Source organism: Delphinapterus leucas, chromosome 6 (genome assembly GCF_059928025.1).
Source record: "Delphinapterus leucas isolate spDelLeu-1000000601 "Yukka" chromosome 6, BTC_Dleu_Yukka2, whole genome shotgun sequence".
Lineage (NCBI taxonomy): Eukaryota > Metazoa > Chordata > Mammalia > Artiodactyla > Monodontidae > Delphinapterus > Delphinapterus leucas.
This window is the reverse complement of record NC_143134.1, coordinates 100,119,669-100,146,328: the sequence shown is the minus strand read 5'-3', so window position 1 is coordinate 100,146,328 and position 26,660 is coordinate 100,119,669. Positions and strand designations below refer to the sequence as shown.

The following is a 26,660-nucleotide window of genomic DNA, read 5'->3' as shown; positions in this document are numbered from 1 at the left end:
TTTGCTCACTTCTTTTAACAAATGATTATTGAGCATGTATTACATAGCAGCTTATTCTCTATACAGAAAGTAAATGACACAGTTCCTGCCTTCAAAAACTTTATATTTTAAACAGGGAAAGATATTTTAGGGAACCATTTATTCTGTTTTCAAGAGGATCATCTGGGCTGTTAAAATGCTTTCGCAAGCTTTTTTGGATAAGCAACAGTCTCAGATACAAACTCTGTATGTAGCATTCTTCTGAAACAATCCAGTTAGTTGGCAGTGTCTGTGATCAACACCAACTGCTCCGAATTTTTGGGGGAAGGGCATGAGCATGTGTATGCTGTGTATGATACAGGAATGCTACTGAAATCCGACTTAATCCATTAACTCATAAAACAGACTCAATGTTTGTTTAGTGCTTGGCAATACATTTTCTCCAATTTCAAAACTCATTGGAAATCCCACCCACATTTGAACATATTTTTTTCTTCTAAAATTCTTCAAAGTAATCGTTGAAGAATAGGAACACCAGACAGCTCAAGTAAGTAGGGTTGAAATTCCTATCGACACCTGACAACTTGGCACATTGGAAAGAACATGGTCTTTGATGTCTAGAAAGACCTTTCCATCTCTTTTATGTGAGCCTTGGCAAATCAGGGGACATCTCTGAACCTCATTTCTTCATCTCTTGAGTAGGGATAATATCTACCTGCGAGGGCCATTATAAGGATTAAAGGGATAATGCATATTAAAATCTTGGCACATAATAGGCACTTCATAAAAATTAGCTATGCTATCATTCTTATTATCAGTAGTAATACTGTTAAGAGATCTAAGTTAAGCTTATGTTTATCACTCATTTATTCATTTAATAGTGCTTACTGAACAATGTCTGCTGTACACAGCGTCCTGTTTTGGGTGCTATAGGGTATGGGTGGGCATGATACAAACACATGAATTTTGCCTTCAATAGTCTTATTTTCTAGTTGGAAAAGCACATGTACATAAATATTTAGAAGAGAAAGTGCCAAGGAGAGGCACACTAAATGGTATAGAGCTTAGAAGGAGGGAAGAGTCTAGTTTTATTAGGAACTGAGGTGGAAGAGGAAGTAGGGAAAGGCTTCCTGGAGAAAATACAACTCTGTTCTCCCTCTCCACTGGGTAAGTGGGTCCTTTTAGGTCAATGAGTTCACAACAAAACTACCCCCTCCTCCTCTGAAGCCTCTGACATTCTTTGCTCTTTCCAGTGGCTGTTAGCAGCCTCTTCTTCTAGATGCCCCTCATTTCCCTAGCAGATCTGAAAGGGACATTAAAGATCAACTCCTTCATTCCCCTGAAGGATCCCATTTTAAAAAGTCTATTTTAAAAAGCAACTATTTGCTTTCTTTGTAAGGTATGAAGCAACTGTAGACCTATCTCTTATCTGCCTACGGGCATTTTTATTTTGGTTTCATATTACAAACCCCTTGGGCAATGAGGTTCCAGGTTTTCCACATAATTATCTGACCTTTGTTCAATCTCATGGCAATTATTTTGTTCTCCTTAAGCAGTTTGTAGTCATCATTCATTTTTAAAAAGTACACTGAAGCTGTTTTTATAGTATATGGCTGAACTTGAGATTTTGGAGATGCATCTTTACAGAATTAAAGATTTGTCCTTCCCTGTTACAGGCAATGAATACAATATAACTAACATGATTCCCCCATTTTTGCTTAGAAACTCCCTGTCAAATGCAAAACGTAACTGCAAGAATTACTTTCTGTACGTACCATGATGGATATTAAAAAGGCATTTAAAAACTTTTATTGGGGCTTCCCTGGTGGCGCAGTGGTTGAGAGTCCGCCTGCCGATGCAGGGGACACCGGTTCGTGCCCCGGTCCGGGAAGATCCCACATGCCGCGTAGCGGCTGGGCCCGTGAGCCATGGTCGCTGAGCCTGTGCGTCTGGAGCCTGTGCTCCTCAACGGGAGAGGCCACAGCAGTGAGAGGCCCGCGTACTGCAAGAAAAGAAACAAAAGAAAAAACTTTTATTGATTGTTCCTTGTTAAAATTCTAGGAGGAACAGAATTAAGATGCTATTTTCTTCATATAATAAACATACATTTACATACTCATTCACATACAGACATACACACATTCACACACGATGCCATTTCCTTTAAAGTCAGACACAAGCAAGCATGTCTGTTATCCCCACTATTATTTCACACTCTTTTGGAAAAATCAGCCATGCAAATAGTTAAGAAAATAAAGAGATATAAATACAGAAAAATGCAAATTTCCAACTTCATAAAAACCCAAGAAACCAACTAAAAACTCATAAATATAAAAAGAGAAACCAATCAGGTAGCAGGTTAGAAAATGAATATATAAAACTCAAAAAGTTCTTATTTAACAAAGAAGGATCAGGTAAGAAATACAATGGTGAACATTCTGATACAAAATACAGCTTAATACATAAAATATTTAGGAATAAACTTAAAAAATAAAAGTTCAGAACTTACCTGAAGAAAACTGTAAAACTCCATCAAAGATCATAGAAAGGGAGGAATAAATGAAGAGTTGCACTTGGTTCTTGTGCAAATACTCACTCTAGTGATGCCATTATTCACTGAACAAACCTATGTGTTTAACACAATCTTGATAACTTTTTAAATTAAATTAAAGTTCATTTAAAATAAAAATTAGCATAGCAAAAAATTTCTGAAGAAAAACAGTAACTGAGGAGGGCACTGAGCTGTCAGATATGCAAATACAATAAGCGTAGGATGGCCAATAAGCATTTGAATAGATGCAGACTACACATAATCAAAGTCATTATTATGACTACTAATAATTAAAGAAACAAAAATTAAGATAAAAATTTTAATTTTGTAAAATATTAAAAATATTTTTGCTTTTTTGGCAAATATTAAAAATAATAAAGATATCTAGGGCTCGTAACTATAAGGATCAAGGATTCATATACTGCTAATGTAGGTGGGTACAATTTTCTTAAGAGAAATTTGGCAATATATTTCAAACTTTTAAATGTGTACACTCTTAAGGTTATGCACCAAAGTATGTAGGCATGAATGATGTGATGAATCAATTGTTTTGTCTGGTAATTTTTCCTATATAAAAATTAGATGAGTGACTCAATATCTATGAACACGGATATTCGTTGCAGCTTTATTTATAAGCAAAAAGGATACAGATAAATAAAAAGAAAGATGAAACAGACTAAGATTTTATTTATGAATGCAAGAGCAAGAATCTTTAATGGTTAGGTGAAAAAAGCAGGCTATAATACAGAAGTATGATATATCATCTTAAAATACGTATGTGTGTATATATATATATATATATATATATATATATACACACACACACACAGCTGGCTCTCTGTATCCACGGGTTCCCCATCCATAGATTCAACCAAACCACAGATCAAAAATAGTTTTTAAAAATCCAGAAATTTTCAAAAAGCAAAACTTGAATTTGCCATGTGCCTGCAACTATTTACATAGCATTTACATTGTATTAGGTATTATAGGAAGTCAAGACATGATTTAAAGTGTACAGGAAGATGTGCATAGGTTATGTGCAAGTACAATACTATGCCTTTTTATGTGGGGGACTTGAGCAACCACAGATTTTGGTATCCACTGGGGTCCTGGAACCAATCCCGCACAGATACTGAGGGACAACTGCAACTGTATAGCGAGAGAGCGCGCGCACACGAGTATTCACCAAAATGTTAATAATTTTCATCTCTAGGTGGAATGGTTATTAATAACCTTTGTTACTTTTTTATTTCTTCCTTCGCGTCTGGGTATTTAAAAATAATAAACATTTAAACTTTTAGATATCTGTGACTCTTGCCATAGCTATTGCTGCTCAGCCTCCTTTCCTGTGAGCCTTGAGCAGAGATCTCTGCTCTCTCAGGGCAGCACCATCTTCTTTCTTCTTGTCATTGATTTCTATTACCTCTGGCCTTTCTTGCTGAATGTGAAGCCACAACAAGGGGCTGCTTTTCCATTGGAAGGACTGGAATCCTCTTTGAGAATGCTGATATCTGAGTTGTTATCTGATGTTCCCAAAGCTGCCCAGGACTGTGGGGATAAATTCTCTGGAGTCTACTAACTGTTCACCAGCCCGATTCCTTTCCTTTGTAAGTACCCGGCAGTACTGCATTTCCCACGGCGGTCCTCTGTGTTCTTTCCTTCATCTGGCTAGATGTTCATCCCTGAGATGACCTTGAGAACCATGTTGAAGGTGACAGAGCCTGAAATCTTTGAATGACTTGTGATCAGAGTCATTCTGCCAACCTAGAATTGCCTTGGACTATTTCTGAGTGCTCACACGCATGCACGTGCACGCACACACACACACAAATAAAACATACAAACAAGCAAAGCCAAAAGCAAACAAACAACAAGAAACAGTTCTGTGCTTGAGTCATTATAATTTTTGAGTCTATTTGTTACTGCAGATAATTGACCCTAACTAAAACTGCATCATTTTTTTCATGCAGTGCTAAGCCAGTGTCCTTTCTCCCACTCTGGTTTACATTTTGTACCCTGGTCAGCCCAGCTTGTACCCATGTATCAGAGTCCTTCGTGAATAGAGCTCCTTCAGCTGGTGCCCCAGTCTCATTCTCCACGTGGGTCACCTGTGAGTTCGTGTGGCCCAGCAGGGAACATTCTCAGATACCTTCACTATGGTATTCTCCCTTCCTCTTCTGCCTTCTCCTTAGGTATGCATATCTTGAACTTTCTTTTAGCCAAAACCATCATGGCATTTGATTTATAGAGAAGACTCTTAATGCTTGTTCTTCCCAATTGATTATCTGTGCTGGGATAGCTTGAGGCAAAACTAGGATTCCCATTATACCTGCAAGAAACTGTCTTGTTTCATAGGATGTTTGTAAGCTGCTAAGTCTGAACTAAATAAATTAGGAGCCTCAGGCATCCCGGTCATCAGTGAGGAAGTGGGGTTTAGTGAAAAACACATCAGGGGGACCTGCGTTCGAGTCCTGAATCCTGCTTATCAGCTGTGCTGTTCTCCCTGACTTTCAGTTTCCTCAGCAGCAAAATGGAAAAAAAAGTAATTCCCACATGGTAAGTGCATTGTGAAATATAAATGGGGTGATCTTTGTAAATTGCTTGGCACTTAATGTCACAATAACTGACAAATAAATTTGATAAGATGAAGAATAATGACAATGATAGAAAAAATGATGAAAAAGTCCATTGGGTTGAAAATCTACAGGAGAGAGAGAGAGGGATTGAAAGAGAGAGATGTTTGGATGCTCAAAGGGTAGACACTGGCCCTGACCAAATTAAATTACAATCAGTGGTATTTTAATATTATATGTGACTCACAGTTATTAAATACAGCTTCAAAGCTAGCATGGCAACTTGGCCTGCCATGTCTATGGTGCTCATTCCCTCTCCTCCCCAGAATTTTCATTATTCTCCTTTGACATATTTTATGTGAATGTAGATATTTTCAGTGGGTTATTATGCCCCATTGAGATATTAGCACCTTCTAGAGTACTTCATGATTTCATCTCCTTAGAATGTATTCCCATGGAAACAGAATATAATATAACACAAATGAGAAGGGGCCCCATACGCCTTTCCTGTGTATATCTTCAAGAACGACATTAACTAGGGGAATGAGGCTGGCAGTATGGAGTTTATTGTGGATTTTCATAGTGATTCCCTTTGCATCTCTCAAAGAGTTCTGTTTTTAATAAACTTTACTAGAAATGTAACATTACCAAAAAGTATAATCAAGTGCATTGTATATGTATGAATCATAATAAATGGGGATTAGATAATGTTTTTGCTTACAAAAATAGGCTGTTTCACAGTTGATATTTATTTTTTAGTGGAAAAATTTGTTTGGGTGAAGCAAGGGAAAGGCTTTAGAATAGGGTTGACTTATATTCAAGTAAAATTTATGAATACACATGAAGTCAACCACAACGTTCTCTCTACCCCGTGCTGTGCTCAAGCATGGGCTGAATTGGTGGGTTCTGTGGGCTCTAAGGATTGCAATCGTCTGAATCCTCGTAAAGGATTATCTTCATGATAGTTCTTCAATTTGGGACCTTGAACACCTGACTTCTCTTAGTCCTGGCTAAACGTGGTGAGCCTAGCACATCTGACACGTGAAAACAGATCATTTTGAGCACCCCCCTCCTCTAAGTGACAAAATGATTTTCAGTAATAACAATGAAATGAATGAATAATAATAGTGGCAAGGAAAGAAATACAGACAGTAAATTTTTTCTATGAATGTATATATAATCTCATCAATAGAAAATTACGTTATAAAAAACAAAAAAATTAAAGGATTAATGTTTTTAATTACATTAACGTAGTTTTTTAAAAGGGAAAAGAGCTTACACCTACATTTACATAATAACATTATAATTTCTGTTTTTGTACTTTGTGCAGACGTGTCAATGACTTTGTCAAATTTGGTCTTCTTTGCCTGTTTATGTTCAGTAGACAGTATAGCCAGACTTGTCAATCTATCTTCCCTTATAGTTGATAAAAATGATTTGTTTTAATTAATCTTCTAGTTTGAGAGATATGATTGACATACAGCACTTATATAAGTTTAAGGTATACAGCATAATGATTTGACTTACATATAACATGAAATGATTATCACAGTAAGTTAGTGAATATCCATCATGTCATATAAATACAAAATTAAAGAAACAGAAAAAAATTTTTCGTCATGATTAAAACTCTTAGGATTTACTCTTAACAACTTTCATATATAACATACAGTAGTGTTAATTATATCTCTCATGTTGTACATTACATCCCTAGTATTATTTATCTTTTAACTGGAAGTTTGTTCCTTTTGACTGCCTTCATCTAATTCCCCCTCCCTCCACCCCCTGTCCCTGGTAACCACAAATCTGATCTCTTTTTCTATGAGTTTGTTTGTTTGTTTCTGAAGTATAATTGACCTATCTTCTCTCATAGCTGAACAAAAAATTTTGTTTTTATTTATTTTAATTAAAATTTTTCTTTCAAAAGAATAGAGTGATACACACATAATTAAGAAAAATATTATACATAGAATAAGTTTGGCAAATTCATAAAAACCCTATTCCACAATGAATTCCAGAAATTGTTATATAGGCTATGTCTTTGTCTTTGGGATCAATTCCAGCAGCTTTAAAATGTCTCTGAAATTTAAAAAACAAACTAAAATACCTTCTTCAGAAAATTTATCAAAAATGTTTTATATTATGAAAAATCTTCTGTAAAAAAATCAAGGAAATGGGGAATTCCCTGGCAGTCCAGTGGTTAGGACTCCATGATCTCAATGCCGAGTGCCTGGGTTCAATCCCTGGTTGGGGAACTAAGATCCCACAAGCTGCACGGTGCAGTCAAAAAAAAAAAAAATTGAAGGAAATAGCTACATGATAACTAATATTGACATTATTTGATCAATTGCTTTAAAACAGGTGTCCAGTTTTTTGAGAAAATGATTGAGGCAGTCAAACATCCTTTTGTACTTTTGATTTCTTCTAGCAATGTAAGACAAGCATCTTTTGTTGCTTCTTCATTCTTCATTGAAATTTTCATCTTTTTTCCTATGCAAAATACTCATTTTCTTATATCATGTTATTGTATAGTTAATGACCTTTTGCATAATTTCTCTATGTTGAATACCAAGAATTAATTTTAAAGTACAGTGTTTCAACGTACACTGATTAAGCTGATTCTGGCTACTTGTACATAGTAGTTTTGATGTCTAATTAACCTCATCTAAAAATTCACAACATAAAAATTCAAATTCATTTATGAGCTAAAATTTGTACTTACCAGCCAAGAACATAATACCTTGTACCTTTGCTCTGCTTTAAGTTTTAGATGCATATCAATTCTCCAAGTGGTCACCCAGAATGTTAGAAATGAAATAACTCTAGTTCTGTTTCTTCATCTTTTTCGATCACTATGTTGTTGATGTTCATTCAGAATCACCCATTTAAATATAGGGGTAGGTAATACCACAAGTGCTAGAAATGTGAACTGCACTTAGTGCAAGCTGGAATGGTTCCAAATTGTCACAAACATAATCTCAACACCAGTGCCCATAGCTGATCTGTGCCTGTCAAGGACTGCCTGAATAATTGGGAGTTCTGTAAATTAACTTCTGTGTAGAATATAATGTTTATTAAAGGTTAAGTAATAAAAAAGTATGAATTTAAAGCTCACAGAAGTATTATCGAAACTCAGTAGTAACCACAACAATTGTTTAGAATTTACACTAACAAAAGATTTTTCTCAGGGAGGAGTGTTTTATCACAGACATTGTTTAGAATTTCTGGCTCATGGTGATAATGAAGAGCAGAACAACTTTTCAGTCCATTTTCAGTATTGTTTTATAATCCTTATGGATAATGCACCCCTCACTGCCGGCATCCAGGGTAGACAGCTCACATCATCTTGCCCTTGGTACCACACTGGTTTGAGAAATTCACTAGGACAAGGGCTGGCTTGTGTTAGGTTCTCTACAAAGGCTAATTTTCAAGTTTAGTCACATCCACCCCAAACTTTACTCTGCAATGTATTTGTCTATGTAAGTATACATGTCAAATATGCTTTATACATTTTCTGATCATCCACACAATACCAGACACTGACCTGAGCCTTGGAAATACAAGAATGAAAGGCCTGGCAGTCTCTGCTTTTGAGGAACATACTGGCCCATTAATGAATAAATTATTTTTCAAAGTCTCAGCCATTAGTGGAAATTTTTTTTATATATCTTCAAAATAAGGGCAGATGCAAGTCACAGTATGAATGGCTTAAAGTGTAAAGTCATTTGCTGTTAGATTAGCAGGCTGCGTAGAAGTGTGAGGACCCAGCTAAACAATGTCATCAAGGACTCTAGTCCCCTTGGTGCTGTGGCTCTATCATCCTCAGTTTGCATTCAGTGTCTCCCCTTGTGGTCACAAGGTGGCTGCTGCAGCTCCAAACATCATGAAGTCCCCAGTGACTTCTCCTAACGTCTCACTGGCTATAACTGGATTGCCAGCTCAACAAATGACTGATGAAAGGAAGTGGAATTGTCATAACTGGTTCACACCAATTGTGATTGGTTATCTGGGACTATGCATATGGCCACATGAATAAAATCAGAGTTTTGCTAGCCAAAACGAAGTAGAGTATGGCAGTTGAGTTAGGAAGTCAATAGTATCTACAGACGTAAGCCAGGAGAACTGTATGCAAACCCTATGAGGGTACAATTTGTCACATGACTGCCTCAGTTACTTCTTTGTAGATAATAATTACACCTGACCCTACTTAGCCTGTACAAATGCTTGAACCAGACTCAAACTCTGGGTCAGAGAAGTTCTACATTCTCTGTTCTTTGTAACCTGAGAGGAGACTCTCTTCAGCCCTTAGTCTACTTTAACTTTAAAATGAGGAGTTTAGGATTAGATGAACTTCCAGTTTTCTTCTTATTCAGACACTGCATAAAGTAGTTCACTGGTGCCCAGAGTTTATCAATGATAGCACCCTCTGCTTTCCTATGACCTTGTCACTGTTCAGACAAGATTCTCTAATGGCCCTGCTGCATACTTCTATTAGCAGAGGCACCCAAGCCACTTATTCCAGCCATCTAATGACTAATTGAGAACCTCCCTAGGGGCCCCATGGTATGCCAGTTAGAGAAGCAAAAATATTGCTTGCCTCTGGATTATTTCAGTTCGGCTACTGTCAAAATAGCATAAACATGTGACAAATCTTCCCAACTATGTGAAAAATCAGGGCACTGGATGCAATTCAGGCAGCATAAGTCACTGCAGCAGTTCAAGTACTTCACTCCCCTGGGGCACTCCAGCCATACAACATGTAATCCAGTCACATAAAACCCCTTAAAGAATGGACAAGACAAAGATCTCCATGGAGCTGTGTCCATTTTCTCAAGGAGAGAGTTTGCTACAAATCACGTTCAAAGGACATGTCAAGCTACATCCTTTTAGGTATCTAAGGACACCTCAAGGTATTTGAGAGATGAGTTTTGCTCAAAAGATATGAGTGATTCTTTTTTTTTCTTTCTTTTTTTTTTTGCGGTACGCAGGCCTCTCACTGTTGTGGCCTCTCCCGTTGCGGAGCGCAGGCTCCAGATGCGCAGGCTCAGTGGCCATGGCTCACGGGCCCAGCTGCTCTGTGGCATGTGGGATCTTCCCGGACCGGGGCACGAACCCGTGTCCCCTGCATCGGCAGGCAGACTCTCAACCATTGCGCCACCAGGGAAGCCCGATATGAGTGATTCTTAGCATTGATTTGTTCTTGTAGGTTTTCCCAATACAATACAGCTGAGAAAAAAAATAGAATGGAACATTCCTGGTTAAATGCTCCCTTTCATTTTTTATTATCTGTGTGATCATAGGCATGGTATTAAACCCTCCCCAAGCCTCTGTCCTGCATCTTTGAGACAGGGATGTTAAAGATGCTTGACTAGATCTCCTAAAATGAAAGCATAGCATCAAGATACAAGGAATGTAATTGGGAGGACTAAGCCTGCCACTAATTGTATAATCTTAGTGAAGTTCCTTCCCCTCTTTGGTTGTAGGGTCCCACATGTGTACAGTGAGGGATTGCACCCAGCTCAGGTAACTTGTAACTCAATGCGGCAGTTGTTCTATAAATGATCACAAGAGAAGGCCACATATCAAAGAAGAAAGGAATCAAAAAGGCCTAGGGGTGAAGCTGCACTAAGCCCTTTTTAGGGACTCTTAGGAGATAAATCAAGATCAATGAGGGGGTCCAAGGACAAGAGAGCAGAGTAGAAGGACGTGAGCTCACCTCAGGTTTTCTCAAGAAAACACCAAAATGACAATGAACTGCTGAATAAACATCAACAAAAAAGACTAGAACTGACAAAAAAAAAAAGATGTTTTACTTCCAAAGACAAAGAAGAAGCCAAAATGAGACAGTAGGAGGGGAGCATGCATGATACAATCAAATCCCAAACCCCCCAGGTGGCCGATCCACAAACTGGAAAATAATTATATCGCAGAGGTTCTCCCATAGGAGTGAGAGCTCTGAGCCCCACGTCAGGCTTCCCAGCCTAGGGGTCCAGCATCGGGAGGAGCCCCCAGAGCATTTGGCTTTGAAGGCCAGTGGAGCTTGATTGCCAGAGTGCCACAGGACTGGGGGAAACAGAGACTTCACTCTTGGAGGGTGCCCACAAGGTCTTGTGCACACCAGGGCCCAGGGAAAAAAGCAGTGACTTCATAGGAGCCTGGGCTAGACCTAACTGTTGGGGAGGTGGGAGGCAGCTGTGGCTCACTGCAGGGACAAGGACACTGGTAGCAGAGGTAGTGGGGAGCACTCATTGGTGCGAGCTATCCTGGAGGCCGCCATTTTGAGGCCAAAACCTGCCCCATCCAACAGCACATAGGTGCCAGTGCTGGGACATCTCAGGTTCAAGTGACCAACAAGGTGGGAGCACAGCCCCACACATCAGCAGACAGGCCGCTTAAAGTCTTCCTGAGCCCACAGTTGCCTCTAAACACACCCCTTGTCATGGCCCTGCCTACCAGAGGGATAAGACTCAGCTCTACCCACCAGTAGGCAGGCCCAGTCCCTCCCATCAGGAAGCCTGCACAAGCCTCTTAGACCAGCCTCACCCACAAGGGAGCAGACACCAGAAGCAAGAGGAGCTACAATCCTGCAGCATGTGGAACTGCAAACACAGAAAGTTAGACAAAATGAGACAGTAGAGGAATATGTTCCAGGCAAAGGAACATGATAAAACCTCAGAAGAACAACTAAGTGAAGTGGAGATAGGCAATCTACCTGAAAAAGAATTCAGAGTAATGATAGTAAAGATGATCCAAGATCTTGGAAAAAGAATGGAGGCACAGGGCTTCCCTGGTGGCACAGTGGTTGAGAGTCCGCCTGCCGATGCAGGGGACGCGGGTTCATGCCCTGGTCTGGGAAGGTTCCACATGCCGCGGAGCGGCTGGGCCCGTGAGCCATGGCTGCTGAGCCTGCGCATCCAGAGCCTGTGCTCCGCAACGGGAGAGGCCACAGCGGTGAGAGGCCTGTGTACCACAAAAAAAAAAAGAAAAGAATGAAAGCACAGATCAAGAAGATACAAGAAATGTTTAACAAAGAGCTAAAGGATATAAAGAACAAACAAAGAGTTGAACAATACAGTAACTGAAATGAAAAATACACTAGAAGGAATCAGTAGCAGAATGAATGAGGCAGAAGAACAGATAACTGAGCTGGAAGACAGAATTGTGGAAATCACTGCTACAGAACAGAACAAAGGAAAAAGGAATGAAAAGAAACCAGGACAGTTTAAGAGACCTCTGGGACTACATTAAACGCACCAAATTGATATTATAGGGGTCTCAGAAGGAGAACAGAGAAAGGGCCTGAGAAAATATTTGAAGAGATAATAGCTGAAAACTTCCCTAACACGGGAAAGGAAACAGTAACACATGTCCAGGAAGCTCAAAGTCCCATAAGGGATAAACCCAAGGAGGAACACACCGAGACACATATTAATCAAACTGACAAAAATTAAAGACCAAGAGAAATATTAAAAGCTACAATGGAAAAGCAACAAATAACATACAAGAGAATCCTCCTAAGGTTATCAGCTGATTTTTCAGCAGAAACTCTGCAGGCCAGAAGGGAGTGACATGATATATTTAAAGTGATGAAAGGAAAAAACCTACAACAAAGAATACTCTACCCAGCAAGGCTCTTGTTCAGATTCAACAGAGAAAACAAAAGCTTTACAGACAAGGAAATGCTAAGAGAATTTAGCACCACCAAATCAGCTTTACAACAAATGCTAAAGGAAATTCTCTAGACAGAAAAGAAAAGGCCACAACTAGAAACAAGAAAATTATGAATGCAAAAGCTCACCGGTAAAGGCAAACATAAAGTAAAGGTAGGAAATCATCCAAACACAAATATGATATCAAAACCAGCAATTGTGAGAAGAGGAGAGTACAAACGCAGGATATTGGAAATGCATTTGAAATAAAGAGACCAACAACTTAAAACAATCTTGTACATATATAGACTGCTATATCAAAACATCATGGTAACTGCAAATCAAAAATCTGCAATTGGTATACACACAAAAAAGAAAAAAGAATCCAGACACAACAATAAAGATAGTCATCAAATCACAAGAGAAGAGAACAAATGAGGAAGGGAAGAAAAAAGACCTACAGAAACAAATCCTAAACAATTAACAAAATGTCAATAAAACATACATATTGATAATTACCTTAAATGTAAATGGATTAAATGCTCCAAACAAAAGACACAGACTGGCTGAATGGATACAAAAACAAGACCTATATTTATGCTTTCTACAGGAGACCCACTTCAGATCTAGGGACACATACAGACTGAAAGCGAGGGGACGGAAAAAGGTACTCCATGCACATGGAAATCAAAAGAAAGCTGGAGTAGCAATACTCATATCAGACAAAATAGACTGTAAAATAAAGATTGTTACAAGAGACAAGGAAGGACACTACATAATGATCAAGGGATCAATCCAAGAAGAAGATACAACAATTGTAAAAATATATGCACCTAATGTAGGAACACCTCAATATATAAGGCAAATGCTAACAGCCATAAAGGAGAAATAGACAGTAACACAATAATTGTAGGGGACTTTATCACCCCACTTACACCAATGGACAGATCATCCAGACAGAAAATCAATAAGGAACACACAGGCCTTAAATGACACATTAGACCAGATGGACTTAACTGATACTTATAGAGCATTCCATCCAAAAGCAACAGAATACACATTATTTTCAAGTGCACATGGAACATTCTCCAGGATAGATCACATACTGGGCCAGAAAGCAAGCCTCTGTAAATTTAAGAAAATTGAAATCATATCAAGCATCTTTTCTGACCACAATGCTATGAGATTAGAAATCAACTACAAGAAGAAAAAAAAACCTGTAAAAAACACAGAGACGTGGAGACTAAATAACATGCTACTAAACAACCAATGGATCACTGAAGAAGTTAAAGATGAAATTAAAAAATACCAGGAGACAAATGAAAATGAAAACATGAATCCAAAATGAAATGTATGGGACACAGCAAAAGCAGATCTAAGAGGGAAATTTACAGCAACACAATCTTGCCTCAGGAAACAAGAAAAGTCCCAAATAAACGACCTAACCTTACACCAGAAGCAACTAGAGAAAGAAGAACGAACAAAACCCAAAGTTAGCAGAAGGAAAGAAATCATAAAGATCAGAACAGAAAGAATTGAAATAGAGACAAAGAAAACAATAGAAAATATCAATGAAACTAAAAGCTGATTTTTTGAAAAGATAAACAAAATGTATAAACCTTTAGCCAGGCTCAATAAAAAAGGGAGAGGGCTCAAATCAATAAAATTAGAAATGAAAAAGGAGAAGTTACAATGGACACCACAGAAATACAAAGGATCGTAAGAGACTACTAAAAGCAATGATATGCCAATAAAATGGGCAACCTAAAAGATATGGACAAATTCTTAGAAAGGTACAACCTGCTAAAACGGAACCATGAAGAAATAGAAAATATGAACAGACCAGTCACAAGCTCTGAAATAAAAACTGTGATTAAAAACTCCCAACAAACAAAAGTCCAGGACCAGATTGCTTCACAGATGACTTCTCTCAAACATTTAGAGAAGAGTTAACACCTGTACTTCTGAAACTATTTCAAAAAATTGCAGAGGGAGGAACACTCCCAAACTCATTCTATGAGGCCACCATCACCCTGATACTAAGACCAGACAGATATAACAGAGAAAAGAAAATTACAGGTCAATATCACTGGTTAACAGAGATAAAAATCCTCAACAAAATACTAGCAAACCAAATCCAACAATATGCTAAAAGGATTGTACATCATGACCAAGTGGGATTTATCCCAGGGATGCAAGGATTTTTCAATATCCACAAATCATTCAGTGTGATACACCACATTAACAAATTGAAGAATAAAAATCATATGACCATCTCAATAGATGCAGGAAAGGCTTTTGAAAAAATTCAACACTCATTTGTGATAAAAACTCTCCAGAAAGTGGGCATAGAGGGACTCTACCTCAACATAATAAAGGCCACACAGGACAAACCCACAGCTAACATTACACTCATCAGTGAAAAGCCGAAAGCATTCCCTCTAAGATCAGGAATAAGACAAGGATGTCCACTCTTGCCACTTTTATCCAACATAGTTTTGGGAGTCCTAGCCATGTCAATCAGGGAAAAAAAAGAAATAAAAGGAATCCAGATTGGAAAAGAAGAGGTAAAACTGTCACTATTTGCAGATGCCATGATATACTATACATAGAAAATCCTATGGATGCTACCAGAAAACTATTAGAGCTCATCAATAACTTTTGTTAAGTTGCAGGATAAAAAATTAATACACAGAAATATGTTGCCTTTCTATACACTAACAATGAAAGATCAGAAAGAGAAATTAAGGAAACAATCCCATTTACCATCGCATCAAAAAGAATAAAATACCTAGGAATAAACCTACCTAAAGAGGCAAAAGACCTGTATTTGGAAAACTTTTAAGATGCTGGTGAAAGAAACTGAAGATGACACAAACAGATGTAAAGATACGTTGTATTCTTGGATTGGAAGAATCAATATTGTTAAAATGACCATACTACCCAAGATAATCTACAGATTCAATGCAATCCCTGTCAAAATACCAATGGCATATTTCACAGAACTAAAACAAATAATTTTAAAATTTGTATGGAAACACAAAAGACTTCAAATAGCCAAAACAATCTTGAGCAAGAAGAATGGAAGTGGAGAAATCACGCTCCCTGACTTCAGAGTCAAAGCTACAGTAATCAATACAGTATGGTACCAGCACAAAAAGAGACATGTAGATCAATGGAACAGGCTAGAGAGCTAGAAATAAACCCACACACTTATGGTCAATTAATCTATGACAGAGGAGGCAAGAATATACATTGGAGAAAAGACAGTCTCTTCAATAAGTAGTGCTGGGAAAACTGGACAGATTCATATAAAAGAATGAAATTAGAACATTCTCTAATACCATACACAAAAATAAACTCAAAATGGATTAAATACCTAAATTTAAGACTGGATACTATAAAACTCTTAAAGGAAAACATAGGCAGAACACTCTTTGACATAAATCGCAGCAGTATCTTTTTGGATCCACCTTCTAGAGTAATGAAAATTAAAAACTAAATAAACAAATGGGACCTAATTAAACTGAAAAGCTTTTGCACAGCAAAGGAAACCATAAACAAAACAAAAAGATAACCCACAGAATGGGAGAAAATATTTGCAAACAATGTGACCAATAAGGGATTACCCTACAAAATATACAAACAGCTCATGCAGCTCAATATCAGTAAACCAAACAACCCAATCAAAAAATGGGCAGAAGATCTAAATAGACATTTCTCCAAAGACATACAGATGGCCAAAAAGTATATGAAAATTGCTCAACATCACTAATTATTAGAGAAACCCAAATCAAAACTACAGTAAAGTATCACTTCACACCAGTCAGAATGACCATCACCAAAATTCTACAAATAAGAAATGCTGGAGAGGGTGTGGAGAAAAGGGAACCCTCTACACTGTTGGTGGGAATGTAAATTGGTACAGTCACTTTGTAGTACAGTATGGAGGTTCCTTAAGAAACTAAAAATAGAGCTACCGTATAATGCAGGAGTCCCACTCGTGAGCATATATCTGGGGAAAACCATACTTTGAAAAGATACATGCACCCCAGTGTTCATTGCAGCACTATTTACAACAGCCAAGACATGGAAGCAACCTAAATGTCCATTGACAGAAGAATGGATAAAGAAGATGTGGTATGTATACACAATGAACTATTACTCAGCCATAAAAAATGAATGAAATAATGTCATTTGCAGCAACATGGATGGACCTAGAGATTATCATATTAAGTGAAGTAAGTCAGATAGAGGAAGACAAATACCAGTTGATATCACTTATTTGTGGAATCTAAAATATACAAGGGAACTTATTTACAAAACAGAAACAGACTCACAGACTTAGAAAACATACTTATGGTTACCAAAGGGGAAAGGTGAGGGGAAGGGATAAATTAAGAGGTTGGGATTAACATATACACACTACTATATATGAAATAGATAATCAACCAGGACCTACTATATAGCACAGGGAACTCTACTCAGTACTCTGTAATAACATATATGGGAAAAGAATCTGAAAAAGGATAGATATATGTATATGTATAACTAAGTCACTTTGCTGTACACCTGAAACTAATGTGACGTAAAATAAAAATTTAAAAAAAGGATAATGACAATATTAGGAAAAGTGTTGGACAGATTCGGTGCTATCAAGAACATAAAGTATTCCATCTTGACTTTTCAGCTTTTGAAGATTCCCCTTAAACATCACAAAATAGGTCCTAAAGTCAGCTGGTGATCTCACTATAGAGTGTCTACATGGCAGCAACTTTTGGAGTCATCTTGTTTATATCTTCACCACCCTTTTTGCCACCTTTCCCGTCACAAAACTATGAAGACCAGGGGATATAGAGTGATAGGGGATGGTTTCTAGCTCCTGCTTCAGAATACTGTGGTTGAATTCTACTTAGCTACCTGCATCCTGCTTCAACATGCAGCCTGTAGAGTGAAAAAGGAAGTTTCCCAAGTGGCACTGTCTTCCCTAGATTTCTACTCATGCCTTCATGCTGACTCCTTCCTTTGCTACCTGCTCAGCTCTCCTCTCTGATTCCCCAGAGTGCACCAAGCAGTCTGGCTTCAAGTGACAATCAAAGCAATGGAGACAAAACTCTGGGTCCTCATCAATTTTGGGCATTCCCAAGTCATTTTCACATGACACATCTGGAAAAGTATTTACTTCTTTATTGACCTGATGAGTTCTATTATCCCTTCATTAGGTCTTGTTATACCTTTTTCATTGACTCTCTATTCTGTCTTCCCTGGTTTTATGCATATCTCTATCACACTCCATCCCGATGATCTGTTTACTGGTCTTCACTTAACAGATTTTGAGCTCTTTGATGGCAAGACCTGTATCTGACCATCCTTGCTGCATGGTGCCTGGTATAGGACATGGCAGAAAGAGAATGTGTTGGACTCAGTGACTGGTGAATGGATATGTAGTCTGAGAGTCTGACCCCACTTGTTGACTGATGGTGAGCCAAGCTCTTTGACAGCTGAAGAATTCTGCACCCTCCTCAGTCCCCAGTTTTGGAACTCTGGTCAAGTTTGTGAGGAAGCACTTTCCCCATTAGATAGAAATCCCCATCTGGACCACATTCCATTGCCTCAAATGTCAATAAATAATTCAGGAGGCAATAAGCTAACTTTTTGGACATGGGCTCAAGCTGAGGAATCTAAAAGCAAATAGAAGATGAGATACTGACTGTTTCAAACTGCAGTGTCAAACACACATACACAAATACACACATACAACCATATCCATCCAAATTCAAACCACAGTGAAGCAACCCATAGGGTGTCACCAAAAGAAGCCTCTATTGATGGGACAGGAGGCTGACTCTTAGGCAGAGGAAGACCAAGCAAGTTTCATGGGGTAGAGGAGGAAAAGGACATTCCTTCACACCCCTGTGGTTCTAGACAATTGAAGTGATTCAGCCTCGTAGCATAAGAGGCTAGACTTGAGATTAATTAATAAGTTAGCTAAATCCCCAAGCAATACTCACTAAATACCCATTCTGCCTTCGTTTCTGAGATTTTAGAAATGAAAAGAAGCTTATGGTATTGGGAGAGACAGCTGGTTATAGTACTGGGTGGTACGAGCTATAGTAAAGAGAAGTTCGTGGCGTGATATGGGAGACCTAACACTGCCTGGGGGGTCAGGGAAGGAAGAGGTAAGATATGGGCTGAATGTTGAGGAATATTAATCAGATGAAGTGGGTAGAGTGGAGTGGAAAGAGTTCCGTACAGGAGGGCAGCCTAGACAAATGTGCAGAGACCAGAAAGTCCAGCAAATTGGAAGAATGGTAAATCATTCTGTATGGCAGAGATAGAAGACAGAAAGAATAAATGGTAGGTGAGGAGACAAATCACGGCAGAAGATAAGGAGGGAGAGTTAGGCAGGAGCCAAATCATAAAATGCCTTGGAAGTCATGATAAGAAACTTTCAGTCCTCCTGGGAGGCACCAAGAAGCCACAGGGAAATTCTTTTGGTATGATGTCATTTATCTGGATGGCAGAGGCAGAGGCATGTTCATTAACATTGCTGCTCTTCCAGTGCAGCTCAGGGAATCAAAGGGGCAGATGGGCCTTTAGCATCCTAAGGCTAGGATCATAATTTCTTAAAGAATAAATAGGACTATCCAAGGCAAGTGTCAACTAGACAAGTGGTTTATATTATAGAAGGAACTCAGTCCTCACAGTTACATATTATATTTGATATCAGGGAATTAGGAGAAAAGCAGCCAAGGACTGGAATTAGAACATCCCTTACAACCAGTCACTACCCTCTGTCCATCTGTAGATCAAGTAGAACCTGAATTGCCAAAGGAAGAATTGCAGAGTTTGAAAGACATAAGAAGGGACCATAGGGGGTAGGAACCACGTCATCACATTCTAGGTAAAGGGGGTTGGAAGAAGCAATATACAGAGAAGTTCATGAAAGGGAAGATGGAAGTCAGAGAGGAGAGAGGTAGAGACAAGAGAGGACCCTCACACAGCAGGGGCTTGCTCCTTATGGGGGGTAGGGGTGACTTTAAGTATCTCTAAAGCACAGCTCTTGGCTATTTATTAGAACCCTTTAATAAATAACCGGTCGAACTTCTCTCAGTTTAGAACGGTGAAGGGAGCTCTGTGGTTTGATAGTGGTCGGCCCATACACCATATGGAGAACAAAACAACTGCGAATATTAATCAGTAGAAACTATCGATTGGAGAGCTAGAAGACTTATTCTACTAACTTCCCCCTCTTTTTCTTATATCTAGAGATATTTCTGAGGGGTAAAAAGGATGAGATTGGATATGGGAGTCTGCCATAGGGGCTCATTACCACTTATTGGGAACATCCTATGTGCCAGGGGCTGACATAGGTGCTTTATGTACATGATTTCATTTAATTCCTGTAACAACCCTGTGTTATCAGCACTCCTTATCTTTATCCTCATTTTAGAGATGAGTATAAAGAAACTTGTAAATGTTAAGAGTCAACATGGTAACTTGGATATCCTGAAGATCCTTATGCTACAAAATCCTTAAAACTGGGAGGTAAAATATTGAAGGAGGAGGAGGGGAAAAAACATTCCTTTAAATTGGTGAATTAGTGTTTTTGAAACTGCAGGCCCCGTCCCATCGATGTATAGGAAAATTGATTTGAGGAGCTGTGACTGGCATTTAAAACATGGAATGGAATGGAGTAGAGTGGAGCAGAGTGGAGAAGAAAAGAAAAAAAAATAGAAATGAAACAAGATAAAATAAAATATTAGAGTGTAGGGTAGGTAGTAGGGGTAAGTATTGCTCCATGAATTATAAGTTTTTGTGTGTACTGGGTTACAATGTAATATGTGTGTCATTATGTGAGTCACTCACAGAATTTGAAACCCACTGTTTAAATATAATACATAGCTGTGCTTGTTAGGAAATTAGGGGAATCTTTAGAAGCCCAAACAGAGCAAGATCCCCCACTCTAGAGGTATAACATGGATCTGCTGAGTAAAGAACTAGCTGAAAGATTACATCTTTTTAAATTGAAATTTTAAATGTCTTGGTAATTTTCAGCATGGTTGCAAAATGTTAAAGAGCAAGCAGAAAGTGCATGTAAGCTAGACTTTCTATAGGAGGTAAATGGTTACTGGTGGATGTTAGAACTTTCTTTTTTATCCAACATTCTTTAAAGAGTTACTTTTACTGTTAAGATACATTCTGAATACACTTAAATTTAGGGCATTGGGATGCAATAATTGGTGAATTATAGAGGAAGATTTCATTTCAAAGACAGTTTTGCAAAAATATATCATCAGAATCATTCCTGAAAACTGATGAACAGAAAAACTCAAGTGTTATGTTTTCCTCTTGGGACAACTCCTGGAGAGCAGCATTTCCTCATCTCTAGTTCCACAGAAGGTATCACTCTCATTTCTGTGATTCCATCTAATATCTCGAAATGACACACTGAGGGAACATGTTTAGTATTTGGCAGGCAGGCTTAGCATCTCAGGGAGGAAATCGATTACCATTTCAGGACTTCCATACAGCCGCTGTCCAAACCACAGTGAACATGATAAACCATAAGTTAAACTGACCTCCTGCTGATATGCCTGGGACACCATCAAAATCTATTTCCAAATATCACGGAAGGGACCATGTGGAATCCTCTGACTTCTGGAGCATCAGATTGAATGGGGAACCTGTTTTTTATTATGGTTGGGAGTAAAAAAATAATGTTTAACTATTGCATGACTTTAATAGAACACAGATTTGGTTTGTCTTGGAAATGACTGTTTGGCATTATAATTACAATTTGCTCGCAGCATCAGTGAAGGCACACAGTGGAGCTGGCTTCCAAACCACGGAGGCAAAGAAAAGAGAGGACAAGCACTAAAACGCATATGTGCATACACACGTGCGCACACACACACACACACACATGTGCATATACATCACTCGCTATTTCATTTGCAATTCATGAAACTTTGGAATCAGGAGGATTTTTTTCAAAAGCCATATCCGTTCTCTGACAAACTCATAAATCATTTTATTTCTTTGCTATAAAGCAAAAATTGATTTTTAAAACCATTGAAATCTCCGCGTCTCTGTTCATTTGGCAAATGCGTCTCATGCTGAAATAAACCTGCTGTCAACTTTCCCTGAATGTATGTGCTTTGCAATGTTTATCCAAAGGCTTGCCATTTTGGATTATGCCCTCATCAAAGTTCCCTTGCCAGAGTGCTGCGCTCAGCATTTATGTTCATCCTTTGGGGCCCTGCCAAAGCAGCCCTTTCACCACTTTTGAGGGCTTCTAAGTTTCACCCAGAGCTTCAGTGTGATAGTAGAGTCTGGAAAGAATCCAAATGGGGCAGGAGAAATGAAGCAGATTCCAATTAATAAAATTCTGCGAAGCACCGTGTCTTAATTCTGGGGCTTTCGCTGTTTTTCCTTAGAAACTATAATCCTAGGCTGAGTGAATGTTGGAGGAGGGATGGGGCTGATGGCTGTAAATTCTTCAGTGCCCCGTGATTCCTCAGCTGGGCCTTTGTACTTGCTAGTCTCTCTCCCTGAAATGTGCATTCTCGAAGTCTTTGCATGGCCAACTGTTTCTCATCCTTTGGGTCTCAGCTCATTTAATTCTTTTAATTATTTATTGAGTTCAGTGTTATCATCACCTCTTAAAGAAAGTGGGGCTCCAAGAGTTTAGGTAGTTTGTCAAGCAGCTTAATACTTAGTAGAGACAGGATTCCGACTCCATGCTTCTGAATTCAGAGCCCATATTCTTAAAGGTCACATTATGCTGCTTAGTTCTCTGCTCTAAAAAGGATCTCAGACTAGTGTAGAAGGAAAGTTAATTCTTACTAACTAGTTCCAGAATGGAGGCGCTCATGTGATGTTGCAAAAGTCTGGGGGTTCATTGAAGGATTCCTGAAGGAAGAGTTGAATCTTAAAGGACTACTAGGAGAGGAAAAGATGTTCCATTTACAGGAACATCAGGCAAAATGACACATGGTTGTGAAGTAGCAAGAATTGCAGAGAAAGCTCTTCTAAGGAATTTAGTATAACTTCATTATTACTATAATAAGGAGAGTGGGATTGATAGAAGCCAAGGCTAGAGAATCTAGTAGGAATACATATAAGGTGTAAGATGCCAAGTTACAATGCCTCCAACCTCGCAGGTAATTTAGAGTGATTTTAGGTAGTGGAATGACATAGTCAGACTTGCCTTTTAGGAATATCAGTATGGCTGCCATGTGGTGAAGAACAGATTGGAGCAGGGCAAGCCTAGAGGAAAGAAGACCTTTTAGGAAAGTGCTACAATAAGGTAGGTAAAAGATGCTATGAGCCTGAAGCTCAGAGCTTCAGGTCAGTGATAGATACCAGACAAGGAGATAATGGGTCTAATTCATGAAGATTTAGAAGAAAAGATCAGTAAGCCTTGGATGTAAGAGATGGGGAAGGTGAAAGATGAGTTTAAGTACAATCCCAGTTTTCTGGCCCATGTTCCCTGGGTGGACGATGGTGTCATTCTTGGAGAGAGACAACCAGGTTTAGTGAAGGAAAGGTTATCTAGTTTAGGACACAGTGGAACATGGCGGCACAACTATCTATCATATCCTTGTACTGGAAGTGCTGGAGAGATGACAGAACTGGGATGGTGATTTGGAATACACAAGCATATAAGACATTGTTAAAAACCATATGGGAAAGTGTGTCGGAGAGAAGAATAGAGTCCTTAGACAGACCCACATGGCACAACAATGTTTATGGAGTCACTAGAGCAAGAGGAACTCACAGGAGAGACTTGCGCTCTGAATGAGGCAGGTCCCAGCAGAACTTCTTCACCTCTGTAGCCTGTGGCTGCCCTGTCTTCTATGAAATAAGGATCGACTTCTCTTTGCGGATGAAAAATAGTATTCAGAAGGACCTGCAAAATTATTGTAAACCTGTCATTTATCTGAGTGTGCTGAGGCTAGGTGGTCCAACAATGGAGGACATAAAAGTATTCTGAAAAGTTAAAACTGCTCTTGAAGGAGTGTACTTAGATTTTTAATATGTTTTTATTAGCAAAATCCATAGAATTGGAGTTAAATACATGAACATTTTGAATGCGATAACTGTTTGTTATTTTTTAATAAATCCAGCTCTATGTTTTTATGGCAGTCGCTTTCACAAAGTTCTAGACCTTAATTGTGACAGTATTCTCAATGTTAAATAGAAAATGGAGTAGAAGGAAAAAACATTTTTATTTTCACTATTAATCATTCAGAGGTTTGGTTTATGTAATTATTTTCTAATTAGACTTCATTTGCGCCTAGCCATTCCCATTCTTACTGAGATTTAACAAACGTTTAATGCATGCCTGCTATCTGCCTGGAGCTATGCTAGGCACTTTGACGTGCAATGTTTCCTTTAAACCTTAAAACAGGGCCAGAGTGAGGTCAGGATGATTTTGTCCATTTTACAGATAATGAAATTGAGGCTCTTAGAAGTAAGGTGATTTGTTGAAGTTTATTCAGCCAGTTAGAGGAGGCCAAGGATTTGAACATGTGCATGTACACACACACACACACACACACACACACACACACTTACTTTAAATTCTAAGTCTAGGGCTTTCTTTTTTTTCCTTTAATATAACTGCTGTTTCTAATTCTAAAATGTGGTTCACATCTTGCTGATCTTTCTAACTGAATAAATTTTTTCTCTCTTTCTTTAACTCCTGAGTGCCCCAGTCCCACTGAACGAATGCATAAAAAAACGGGAGAATAAGTAAATCTGTGACCTTTATAAAATAACCATTCCTATTATCATCTCTGAAAACTGTTTTGGTCTACATGTTTGATAATTTTGATTACTGGTCTAAGGGAAATCAATGGGTAGTATGTAAAATTCAGTATCAATGATCTTTCTCATCAACTTCTTTGAGGCTAGAGGATTACGTGATTTATATAAGCTCATAGGGCTATTTTGTCTCAGATTAACTATATGACATACTACGTTTTTTAATATATCCAAATTATCTTTAAGGTTTAAAAACAAACAGGCCTTCAGTGAGGTAGTCCTTTATGGCTGCAGAAATGATTCTTGGCGAACACCGTCTTGAGTGGCTTTAGTTTCTAAGTAAACGCCCACATTTAGCTCAACAAAATATACATAATTGCTGTTATTGCAGTTCACTTTTTTGTTTTCTTTTATTTCATTTCACAGGGAACTGAGTGGATACTGAGTCTGTATATGGGAGGGAAATTCTGTTTTTCAGCCAGATTTGTCAGGATGTAGAGTAGACAATAGGAAAAAAAGGAAGCGAAGTTGCTGCATGCATCTAGTGTATCAAGAAAATCTATTCATGAAAATTTTTGATGAGCACAGTGATTTTTAGAAAACCAAACAATGATTGTCTAGGGAGGGTGAAAAGCCACCGTGTTTGTTCAGTTCTTTCATTAATTCAGCAAATGTTGATTGAATACCTACTCTAAGCTGGGACTTTTGCTAGACATTGGGGGCATGAAAATAAACAAGATGGATACGGTTTCTGCTATTACTCTCAAAGATATTAAGTGGGTCGTTGTGAGAGCCCACTATGTCCCACGCATATTTTCTACACAGGCATCGAAAGTGGCTGTAGATACTTGCAGTAGCCCAGATGCCTGATGATTAATCCCTCTGAAGACTCCCTGAGTAGGAAATCAAACACATAATTTAGATGGAGGCTTCCTCTGTTTTCATTGTTCTTTTAGGGCATAACTACTAGTGGAGAAGCCCTGCTGTAAGATCTGATAAATAGAGAGGGGAAAAGAGGTTGAAATGGAGAATCAAAGTGTGTATGTTTGGATTTATCTGATGCTTTTAAGGAGTAGAGAGGAACTGCAAAATATGATGTGGGTTACTGAAAAGGTCTCAATTTAGAAACTTTTTACTCACCTGTAACAGGTCCCTGAAATGCCATAATTGTTAGTAAAAATAATACTAACTAGAAAAATAATATAAAAATGGCTAGAATCTATTGAATGTCTATTTTATGCCAGGTCTTATCCCAGTTATTCCACACACATGATCTCATTTAATCCTCAGAACCCTCCTGTGAGGTATGCATTATTGTCACTGCACCCATGAGAAACATATCAGAGATGTGAAATGACTGGACCCAGGTTATGTAACTACTGTGCTTCCAAAATTTGTGCTTCCCTGGATGCCAACCTGCAAAATCTATGTTGTAACTACTTTGTTATTCAAGCTCCCCACCATCGTATACTGCCTGGCATTACTAAGACATTCTCCTGTGGTAACCTTTCATTATTTTCTCCTTTTTCATATTTTAACTGACAGATAAGCCAAAGGCATTGCATCTATTATCTCTGTAACACTGTGATATGGACGTCATCCTTATTTTATTCTTGTACTTAAGGAGTTTCAGAGAGCCTAGGTAATTTGCCCAGGGTCATTGTGGCTTTTAAGGAATTAGTTAACCAAGAAGAAGGAGCTTGTTCTTTGAAGCTGTTTCTTACCTTCATCTCTGTTTCTTACCACCTGTATTAGTTATCTATTGCTGTGTAACAAATTACCTCAAAACTTAACAGCTTAAAATAACACATTTATTAGCCCACAGTTTCTGTGGGTCAGGAATCTGGGCAGGGTTTAGCTGGGTCTTCTGGCTCAGAGTCTGTCGCAAGATTGCAAACAAGGTGTTGCTGGGGCAATAGTCATCTCGAGGTTCAACTGAGGTGAGATTCACTTCCACAGTCACTCAGTAGTTGTTGGCAGGATTTAGTTCCTTATGGAATGTTGGACTGTGGATCTGGCTGTTGGCCAGAGGCTGCCCTCTGTCCTTTGCCACATGAATCTCTCCCTAGTGCAGCTCACAACATGGTAACTGGCTCCAACAAAATGAACAAGTGAAAGAGAGGGCACGAGCAAGGT

The 26,660-nt window shown here is 38.5% G+C and overlaps 1 long non-coding RNA gene across 4 annotated transcripts in view; it reads left to right on the top strand.

The window, feature by feature from the left end:
* LOC149749021 (uncharacterized) overlaps window positions 1-26,660 on the top strand; it is a 498,387-nt gene that overhangs the window by 453,349 nt on the left and 18,378 nt on the right. The gene's annotated exons all lie outside the window — the stretch shown is intronic.